At 44.1% G+C, this 11169-nt stretch overlaps 1 pseudogene; it reads right to left on the bottom strand.

Annotated features, from left to right (window-relative positions):
• Positions 1 to 5864: 5864 nt before the first annotated feature.
• LOC146817521 (U2 spliceosomal RNA) lies at positions 5865 to 6042 on the bottom strand (annotated as a pseudogene).
• Between the last annotated feature and the right edge of the window lie 5127 nt (positions 6043 to 11169).

Raw genomic sequence — 11169 nt, 5'->3', positions numbered from 1 at the left:
GTTAGTTCGTACCCAGTGAGTCGCGCGATAGTCAAGTGTTGTGTTTGCGTTCTATTTACAAGAACCTCTACTGCATGTGGTACTTGAACTGTCAATGGATGTCCTAACACTATGGCGTCGCTCTGCCTTATTGCTAAAGCTGTCGCTGCTACTGATTTTAGGCATGCAGGCAAAGCCTGAGCTACGGGATCTAATGTACTAGAAAAATAAGCACACGGTTTGTGTGCTCCTGCTTGTTCCTGTGTGAGTACTGACAAGGCAGTACCTTCGCGTTCTGTAACAAAGAGTGTAAACTGTTTTCTGTAACATGGCGTTGCTAAAACAGGTGCTTGACATAAAGCTTTCTTTAGGCTTTCAAAAGCTTGTGTATGTTCCTGAGTCCAAGGGAGAACAGTCGATGTGGCTGCCTCCTGTGTTGTCAACTGAATGAGTGGTTTTGCTAAAAATGCATACTGAGGGATCCACTGCCTACAATATGAAGTGAGGCCTATGAAAGCCCGTACCTCCTTTTGTGTCTTGGGTATTGGCATGTTATCTATTAACTGAATGCGGTCGGGTGTGAGCTGCCTTCCCTCCTTGGACAGCGAGTGTCCAAGATAAACAACTCGCTGGACACAGAATTGCAGCTTAGAAGGGGACACCTTGTGCCCTTTTTCGGCTAGAAATTGTAAAACTGTCAGTGATGCTTTCTCACATTCGGGTTCGCTTCTCGCGGTGATCAGTAGATCATCGACATATTGAAGCAGAGCAGTGTTAACTGGCATGTGGATACTGTCGAGTTCTCGTTTCAGTGCTTGGCTATAGATGCTGGGGCTTTCTGTAAATCCTTGAGGTGCGCGTGAGAATTTAAAGCTACGCCCATTTAAACTAAATCCGAACAAATATTGGCTATCCGGATCTATTGGGACGCTGAAAAAGGCATTCTTGAGATCAATTACAGTAAAGAATGTTGCTTCGGAATCAATAGCTGTCAGTAATGACGAGATATCTGGGACCACAGGAAATTGCGGCACAATGCATTTGTTTAATTCGCGCAGATCAATAACCAATCGATATACTGGCGGGGCCTTTGGATCTGTTCGTTTAAGAATCGGAATTATCGGTGAATTACATACATTGGAGTCTGTTTCCACAACCACTCCTTGGGCAATGAGCTCGTCAATGATTTGTAGTAAAGCCACTACAGCATCTGGTGGTAACTTGTATTGTCGCATTCGTGGTAGTACCACTCCTGCCTTTAGTGTGACTCGATATGGTGTAATATTCATGCAACCAACATCAGTAGGGCCTTGTGCCCATAGATGTACAGGTAAAGTCTGCAGTCGGGGATCCATGTCTCTAGACACATAGTGACCTTTAAAATCACGTAAAAACAATCTTACTCCTTCCGGAGAACAACATATTATAGCTCCTAGAGCTTTCAGTGTTTTTATTCCTAACAAGTTTTCTGGACATGATTTAGTAAGCAATAAATCTGTAGTTCGGGTCAAGGGTCCTATCGTAAGTGGAAGAGGCTGTGATACTTCATTAACAATAGGTTTTCCTGAAAAACCAAGGGAGATATTCTGTGAGCCTGAGAGGGGTGCCCCTGGAACTTCGCTACGTTTTATGGTTGTTCGACTTGCCCCTGTATCGAGTAAAAATTTTCTGTCTTGGCCTAATAATTCACTATGTACATAAGGTCCTTCTTGATCTACAGGGATCTCGATAAGGGGTAAGTCAACTTCCCTCTCTAGGCTGGTTCATGCGTATCGTTGGTAATCAGGATAGTCGTACTGTGCGGTCTGGTACAGTTGTCGTGTCGTGGTTTGTGTGGCAGCAACGGGCAGCGCTGGTGCAGCTGGCACAAACTGTATAGACTGTGGTGGAGCTGGCATGGACTGTGCATGCTGCGGAGCTCCTTGTTCATTCTGATCCTGTCTAGGTGGCCGTGGTCTTTCTTTTGTATTACCTATGGCGATATTATGTTTCAAAACTGGACAATCGTGTACATAATGACCTGGCTTTTTACAATAGTTGCATGTCCCTTTTACAGGTCCTGTTGAATCACTCGAATGTGTCGTACCCTTTGTATGTCCTTCAGCTGGAACTGTCTGGGAAACTAGCATTTTCATTTTCGTGTCTTTCATGCGTCTGTGTTCATGTTCTTGTTCCTCTCTAATTCTATTGTGATGGTACTGTAACATTTGTGATGGAGTGTTACCTTGCCAGGTACTCTCGAATTTTAATACTCTATTCTTTACTTGGGGCAGGGCATTTTCTACTAATTTTGTTACAAACAGATGCGGGTATGATTCGCTACTTGCTTTTATGCCACTATTTATACCAAAACATTTTTCAAATCGGGCATAGTAATCACTAGTGTCTTCATCTTGCTTCTGTTTACAGGCTGAAATTGTACCCCAATCTTCCTTTTTCGTAGTTAATAAACGTGGCAGTACCTGTACTAATAAACCTGGTAGCGCTTTAGTTTTATCCCCAAGTCCTGCTCCTGCAGTTCGGGCCTTTTCTTCCGCTTCTAATACTGACCATTCTATCTTTTGGTCTCCTACCTCCCACTCTTTTTCCCTGAGTTTCTCATAAATGCCAGCAGGCATCAATACCTTTAATATTGTCATAATGTCGGGATAGGTATACTCTCCCATGAGTAACATGTCTTTAATTTCTCGGTGAAAACCCGCTGGATCTTTGTCATGACTGGGTACCACTTTCTTCATTTCTAACAATTCTATTTTCGATATGGGCGTATATACAAATACGCGTTTAAACTCATTGTCCTCGCCTTTTATTGGGTGCACTTCTCGTAAGGGATTCTGTCTATCCATGTAATACGTGGTTCTTTCCTTGATGGGCAATGAGACACGTTCTGAACATACAAAAAGAATATACTGCTTTCTTGATTCTAGAATTTCTTTAATTAATTTAGTACCTGAACCTCTCCATCTATTCATGAGCAATTCAGTCAATATGTCAGGTAAGGGACCAGGGTCCGAATGCTGACTCTGATATAGTATAAGGAGTTGTTGAATCATATAAATCACAGCTAACCGCTGTTCATCTGGGGTGAGATTCAAAAATGTGCGTGCTACTGTATCATCACTATATTTTCCGGGACTGTCCACCCAATGGACAGCTGACCTAGCTAAATCTTGTTCATCCATAGAATCGAGAAAATGATAACCCCTTCGCTCTCGGAGTAATTTGTCGGCGGCTTGGAACGAATGCTCGTTAGACCTTATATTAATTATAGGTATTTGGAAATTCCTGTTATTATCTGGACATATCGGACGTGTCGGGTCAATAAGACATCTATTACTATTACAAGATCTTCCTCTACCTACATAGGCTATGGTGTCTGACTGTCCTGCGGGCAGTCCTGACCCTTCCTCCTCGCTTTGTTCGAACTGGTCTACCGCTAATCTTTCTTCGTGTAGGCGTTCTATTTCTTTACGGATCTTTCGGCACATGGCTATTATACAATTTTGTTTATCATGTCTACCTTCTGATATATTCTGGCTCCATCTGGTAAGAATTTGCATTGCTTCCGGGTCTACCCCCGGTCGGTCTTGATTTCTGATCACACAATTTATGAGGAAACGTAACAGTTCCCCCTGTATCTCCACTTATTGGTATTCCATAGCTCTGTTAATACATTCTGAATCTCGCCCTGTTTGGACAAAATGATATATTTTATCTAGATGCGCAGTCATTCCTGGTAACTTCCCTAAATACACTGCGGCTCGTCTGATACGCAATGATGCCAGGGTCATTTCGTCCTCTTTGCCGGGCACAGGGTCATATCTACAATCTACCAGAAGTTCCTTAAGCGTACGGGCATTTATGAGTTTGGGGGTACGTGAATGTGCTGACTCTTGAAAGGTAAGTTTATTTATTCTGGGTGGCGTAGAGAAAATATTGGTAGCACCTCCCGTAGCCCCATCTGGGGTGTCGGGTGTGAACGGATTCGTTGAACGCGACACAGCAACTATAGGTGTGGACACAGCTATAGAAGTAGCTGTAGGAACAGATGCAGAAACAGATGTGCTTGCCGGAACTTGTGACACGATCTGTTGCTGTAGGGATACGGGTACTGGATCTTGGCGTTGAACCTCCCTGGTATGCGGTCTATGTGGGGCGGAATTAGCATATTCGGGGGCTGCGTCATCTAAATATGAGGAAAGAAAAACATCTTCTGCGGTTCTAGGATGCCCCTTAGGGTGTACCTCTATTGGGAATAATGGGGGTGGCAAGTCTTTCGGTATTTCTGGAGTAGCCTTAGGTAATCCTTCGGCCAGAAGGGGATACATACCATTCATAAGGGCATTTCTTTGTCTGTCTACTTGTTCTGATTTCACTCGGATACCTTCTTCAATTAATAAATTTTCTCAAACTTTATTTGAACTCTCTTTATTCTTTTCTTCCTGTCGGAGTGCTTTTTCTGTACGTCTATGAGATTCTTTACGCCATAACTCAACGGCGTCTTTCTGTGACTGTCTGACTTTCCTTTTCCATAACTCTTCCTCTACTTTCATGATGCACTCTGCATCCCAGGTTCCCGCTGTGGGCCACCTCTGACTTTCTGGTAATTCCTTGGTGTAGTCTACCCATAAATCAAGAAATAATATAGCGTCTAAGCCATGTTTATGATACATGAAGTACCCTGGAGTGTCCCTAGGAGGAATAGGAACGGCTTCTTCGAGTACCCCTTTTCTTGTAGTGATCTGTCTTAGTTTCGAAAAGAGCGGCATATTGAGAACTGATCTGATACTTGATTTTGAACAAACTTAATACAGTAAACACGATAATGAACAGTCATTCACACCACAATATGCAGAACGTACTTAAAACATTTAACATTTAACATTTACCTGAGCAATCAATAATGATGACGGTCTAAGGAAAACTTAAACACAAAAACATAATACTCGACTTTAACTGAGTTATTCTGAATTTATATACTTGATATACTAGATATACTGCTAAACAGTACAGATACACTGCTGAAACAGTGCAGACCGGATTTGTGTACCCAAACCCGTCTTGACCGGCACAACCTATGTGCACGTCAGAAATGCCTCCCCAGTAATGGTACTCACCGGGTAGCTTCGGAAACGGAAGGCCTCGGAAACTGAACTGAACTTGAACCGGACTGGACTCGACTCGACTCGTCGGAAACTGGACTCGACTTCGGACTTCGGGAACTGGTGGGCCTCTGTATACCTCGGATCTTGCTCTCTCAGCTAGGCTCTGGTCGGGATACTTCGCACTTCTCACCGCCTCGTCTGGGTGTTGATCGCAGCCTCAGTCGCCCCCGCTTGACCGGAGGGAGATACAGGAAATCCTGCTGGTACGCGTTATTGTCCGTCCAGCTGTGGCAGGAGACCGGGCCTGCAACTCACCGCCGGCGCGTGAGATGAGAAAGTGTCCCTATTCGGGCGCCATTCATGTGGTAAATAATTTAATTACCTCCCTCCCTCCCTCCCTCCCTCCCTCCCTTTCCTCGTCTCTACCTCGATCCTACTGACTTGCTGGAAAACTTCCTCAATTCGTTCCCCAGTGAAATGGATCCAAAAACGAAGGAAACTCTGTTGCTGGAAAAGCAGTCTCCTTCTGACATTTTTCTCTTTCAAAGTGCAGCGTCTGGATGGAGAAGGAAATAAAAATAAAGTTCCAGAAAACGTGAAAAATACATAAATAAATAAATAACGCGGGTTTGCGGCAGATGAATAAAATAAAGCAAGACAGGGTGACCAGGGTGGTTTTATTCTCACGCAAACACAGTAGCGCCACTTTACAGGGTTTGGTAGTGAAGCGCTACTTTCGTTTACTCATCTATCTTTCAACAGCATTGTTTTCCCCGGGTGGGGAAGTGCACCATTCCTGGAGGTACTGCAATACCATTTTGATGCGTGGAGTGGACAGAGCAAGCTCCTACTCCATCTCCCTGTTCCAAAAATCAATTTAATATATGGTCCCCAGATAGAGGACGTATCAGATATTAAACTGATAAGAAAGATTTGTTGTTTTTTTTTGTAAAAATATACTTTATTCATAAAGGTTTTTCAGATATATAAGTTAACCGATCCCAAAGGGTGGTGTACATTTTAACCTGAGTAGAGGGTGCACGCAGGCAGCCCTCTACCGGTTTTCCATCAAGATAATCTTTATAATATGCTCACTTTTATGCTGAAGTGAGGTTGCATTTAAGTAACCCATCCTGCCCATTTTTCTTGTTTCCATATATTCTCAGCTTTTTCTTTCCCTTGCCGTTTTATGTCAACATAGTAGAAGGTCATGAGTTTGTCTAGGCACATATGTATGACATCTTGTGTCTCTAGTTCTTTGTAGTTAAATAGGAGCAGGTTTCTGGCTCCCCATAGGCTTTCTTTGGCACAGCTGATTATCCTCCATAGGGTTCTGTCTTTATTTTTCGACAGTGGGCTCCCTATGCCGTACAATACAATTTCATAGTTTAATGTTTCTAGCTGGCTTATTCCTTTAATCAATACTTTTAGTTTCCCCCAAAAAATGTTTGCAATGTTACAGTTCCATAGGAAATGTTTTGTTGATTCTTCCGCTGGGCAGTCTGGTCTTGGGCAATTTGCTGAGTTTGCCAGTCCTCGTCGATGTTGGAATGCTTTTACTGGCAGTGCATTCGTGACCGCCAGCCATGCAATGTCTTTTTGTGTGTTGGCGATGTCTATGTGGTTGGCTTTTATCCCAAACTGCTTTGGAGAGTTTTTCTGGAAGATTGTTCACCATTTCCATTTTCTCCAAATGTTCCAATTCTACTTTGAGCAGTGATCTTGTTTCAAAGCAGTCTTTTTCCACTTCTAGTTGTTGTAGCATCACAATGAACGGTTCTAGGCAGGCATAAAGTTTGTGGGGAAAAAAGGCAACCAGTATTGCATTGTTTCTTTTCAGGATTTTAAATTAGTGAAATATGTCCCCAAATCCATATCGCACAAAGTTTGCTGCCACATTTCTTCCTTCTCTTATTGCTTTGAGGCAGAGGAAAAGGTAGTTTGTAAAAATGTATATGTACAGGTTTGGCATGTTTTTGCCCCCATTCCTTGGGTTTTTGAAGACAATGGTCCTTTTGAGTTTTTCCATTTTTGAATTCCAGAAAAAGGTGAATAAACTTTTTTGCAAGAGTCTGAGCGTTTTTTTGTCTGGGGGTATATGACTGCAGAAAAGAGGATTAGTGGCAGAATCACAGCTTTTATCACCATGACTTTCCCGGTCATGGTCAATGATCTAGTTTTCCATAGGCCTAGTTTTTGGTTGATTTTTTGTTGGATGGGTGGCCAGTTTTCTTTCCCTTCTGGGTCCTGTGAGAAAGTTATTCCCAGAATTTTGGTGGGTTGCTTTGTTGTTATAACCTCCATTTTTGCTAGGTGGTTCCAATTCCCGATGGTGAGGCATGTGCTTTTGTCCGTGTTTAGTGTCAGCCCTGATGCTTGTGCAAAGAATTTTGTGTGTAGAAGCACTCTTCTGACTGCTACAGGGTCGGGGCACAACACTGTGACATCGTCCATATATGCGATGCATTTGGCTTTTTTTCCCCTCTGCTCCTGGTACAAAAATGCCTTTGATGATCTTGTCCTTCCTCAGTGTGCACAGTAGGGTTTCTAGTGCACATATAAAGAGTGCAGGTGAGAGAGGACATTCCTGTCTTACTCCTGATTTAATGTGCACTTCTGCTGTGAGTGCATCATTAACCATAATTCTACTGGTTGCATTTGTATAGAGCATTTTAATCATTTGTGTGAACGTTGGTGGGAAACCCATTTTGGATAAGACTTTAAACAAATATTCATGGGATACGCTATCAAACGCTTTTTGTAAGTCTAATGATAGCACTCCCAAAGGGTTCCCCTCTTCTCGGGCTCTGCTAATCGCATCGCGGATGGTTATTAGGCTGTCCCAAATTTTCCTTCCTGGTACTGCGCAGGTCTGGTCGGGTTCTATCAAGGTTTTTAGGACCTTCTTCATCCTGTTTGTGATACATTTACTGAATTTTACTGTCGACATTTAGGAGTGTTATTGGTCTCCAATTCTTTACGTTTTTTACATCCCCTTTCTTGTGAATTAGTTTCACTGACCCTTGCGTAAAAGTGTGCACGAATGATTGATTTTCTAAACATTGTGCAATCATGTCCATAAAATCTTTTGCTATTTCTTTCCAAAAAGTGGTATAAAATTCCCAGGGTAGGCCGTCTTGTCCTGGTGCAGACTTTTTTGGGGCTTTGTTAATGATGTCAAGGAATTCCTGTCCTTGAAAGGGGTTTTTTAGGAAATCTTTTTCCTCTGTGGAGAGCCCTGCGGTGTAGTTTTCTAGGAGATCTTTGCATGCAGTTTCATCATATTCCTTGGTTGCAAAAAGGTTTGTGAAGAAATCCTGTACTATTTTTTCTATGTCTTTCTGTTCTTTTTGTATGGCATTGTGGGTGTCTAAAAGGCCATCTATGGGTGTGTGGTTCGTTTTGGCTTTTTTGAAGACAAAGGAGTTGCACTTTTCGTCTTCTTCATATTTCTGTACTCTTGAGTTGAACATAGTTTCTTTTCCTTTTTTGGTGAACCAGTTCCTAATTTCTCCCTTGACTTTATTTATTTCTTGTGTAACTTTTACTCCTGCGTCCTGTAATTCTGTTAGGGTTGTGAGGGAGTCTTGTAGGTCATTGTATTCTTTCCTTTTCCTGGCTGCTATTTCTTTTCCTTTTTTTGAAAAGAAGTACTTGGATTGTTTTTTGATGTATTCCCACCATTCCTGTTGGGATTGGAAGTTCCCTTTTTGTGTTTTCCAGACCCTATACTTTTCTAGGTAGGCATCCTTTAGATCTTGTTGTTCTAGGAGGGTGGTGTTCAGTTTCCAGGAGTTGCTCCCTTTTTTCTGCCAGGTGGGTATATTAATTTTAGTGATCAGCGTTTGGTGGTCTGAGAGACAGCTGTCTTGTAGCTCTGAGGAGGTGCATACTATGTTTTCAGAGACTAGAATTAAGTCTATCCTAGAGACTGTGTTCCCGTCACTGGAGGTCCAAGTATATCCGGTGGTGTTTGGGTTGCATTTTATAAAAGAGTCTTGCAGGTTAAAGTTGGATATTACTTCATTGAGTTTTTTGGATGTCTTATCTAGGGTGTATGTTTTGCTGAGGCCTACCCTATCTGATGTGCGTGTGATGCAGTTGAAATCCCCTAGTACTATGGTGGGAGTACACCCTACTAGGAAGTGTTGTAGGTTGTCGAAGAGTGCGTGTATCTCATTTTTTGTGGTGTGTGCATATATGTTGCAAATGCGGAAGTGGAACCCTTGAAAATTAACATGCATTGTTACCGCTCTCCCGTGTTCTATGGTTTCTTGCCTCACAATGGTAACATTATGTCTTTTGAAAAGGAAGCATAGGCCAGCGTTTTTGTTTCCACCCCCTGACCATATAGACGTTCCTAAATCCCATTCCTCCTGTAGGGATGAGTAGTCATAATTGAAAGGTAAATGACATTCCTGTAAGCAAATTATGTCTGCTTTTAGGAGTTTGCAATATTCGTATATATGGCCATTCTTCTCTGTGTTTGTTTAAGTCCTCTAGCATTTAGTGTGGCTATTGTGATAGACTGATAAGAACAGATTGTTTTTTTTTCCACGGATCTACCCGTCTAGCCCTCAGTCGGCCGGTCGAGCCAGTCTGTCACACTGGCCAGCCTAGCCTCCCGTCCCGGCCAACTCGCTCGGCGTACTAGCCCAGGGGGTACTAGGCATGGCTTATCTTTTCAGCCTCCCCGCTCTGTCCAGCTCTGCCCTCCCTCCAGTAGCCAACCAGCCCAGCCGCGGGGAACCAATCCGCAGTCAGCCATTAGCCGGTCAGCCTTGCGCTGGTCGGACCTAGGAGGGGTTTGCCAGACAGGGGGTCGACTTAGCCTTCCAGCCATGCTGTTCGGGCCCGCCGTTCCACCGAGGTCATCAGCCTGGCCGTGAGTCCTGGCTGACCTGCACAGCAGTCCAGCCAAACCCACCGACCTACGTAAAAAATCACCATCCAGCCAGTCTTACAGTCAGCCCACTTCACAGTGAGCCGCCCAGCAGTCCAACAGTCCAGCTACTAAAAAACGTTGACGTTACCGTCACCTTTCCTTCATCGTGCTTGGGAGTTTCATTGCCACACAAAGTGCAATGATTACATCCCAGCTGACCGATCTCCCTCTAGGGACCACCAAGTGAACTACACTTGATCGGAGCCAAAAGGCTGAGAAGCGATAACCAGAATGGTGCCAGAATTCTCACCTCCCGAAGCAATCTCCCTGGCTGACCCAGACCGGGGTCTTCCCTTGCACCGTCGCTTGAGCCACATTCGCTTCTTATTCTGACTACCAGCGAGAGCTCAGCACGTGCCCATAGAAAGGAGGCCCTGGCCTCGGGCCTTCTCCCGGCTCCGAGAGTCCTCCTCGGCTGTCGCCTCGTTAGGCGTCACTTAGCATACCCACGTTGTCCTCTTTTTAGTATTTTCATGCCCCGCCCCTTCCTGTCCACTGCCTCTAGCCAGCTGGCCGGAAATCCTGGCAACCGGGGGATGCTGGGAATCAGGCCAGGATGCCCTGGACAGCTCCCCGACAGGAAGTGGCCGGTGCCTCGCCTGCCCGGGACACTGTTCCCCTGTAGCCAAAGGCCTATAGATAAGGCTTGGCCATTCGTGGCTGTTCGGGGACGGGCAGGGCGGGCAAAGAAGGAAAAGGACTCTGTATTTTTCTTCTTTGCTCAGAGAAGCCAAGGGCAGTGTCCACTTCTCTGCCTCCCTGCCTCCCTCCCTCCCTCCCTCCCTCTCTCTCTCTCTCTCTCCTCGTCTCTTTCTGTCTCTACCTCGATCCTACTGACTTGCTGGAAAACTTCCTCCATTCGTTCCCCAGTGTAATGGATCCAAAAACGAATGAAACTGTGTTGATGGAAAAGCAGTCTCCTTTTGAAATTTTTCTCTTTCAAAGTGCTGCGTCTGGATGGAGAAGGAAATAAAAATAAAAGAAGGTTCCAGAAAACGTGAAAAATACATAAATAAATGAATAACGCGGGTTTGCGGCAGATAAATAAAATAAAATAAATAAAGCAAGACAGGGTGACCAGGATGGTTTTATTCTCACGCAAACACAGTAGCGCCACTTTACAGGGTTTGGTAGTGAAGC

This window comes from Triturus cristatus, chromosome 6 (assembly GCF_964204655.1).
Source record: "Triturus cristatus chromosome 6, aTriCri1.1, whole genome shotgun sequence".
NCBI classification, from domain to species: Eukaryota; Metazoa; Chordata; class Amphibia; order Caudata; family Salamandridae; genus Triturus; species Triturus cristatus.
Note: the sequence above shows the minus strand (reverse complement) of the source record. Positions and strands in the feature narration are given on the sequence as shown.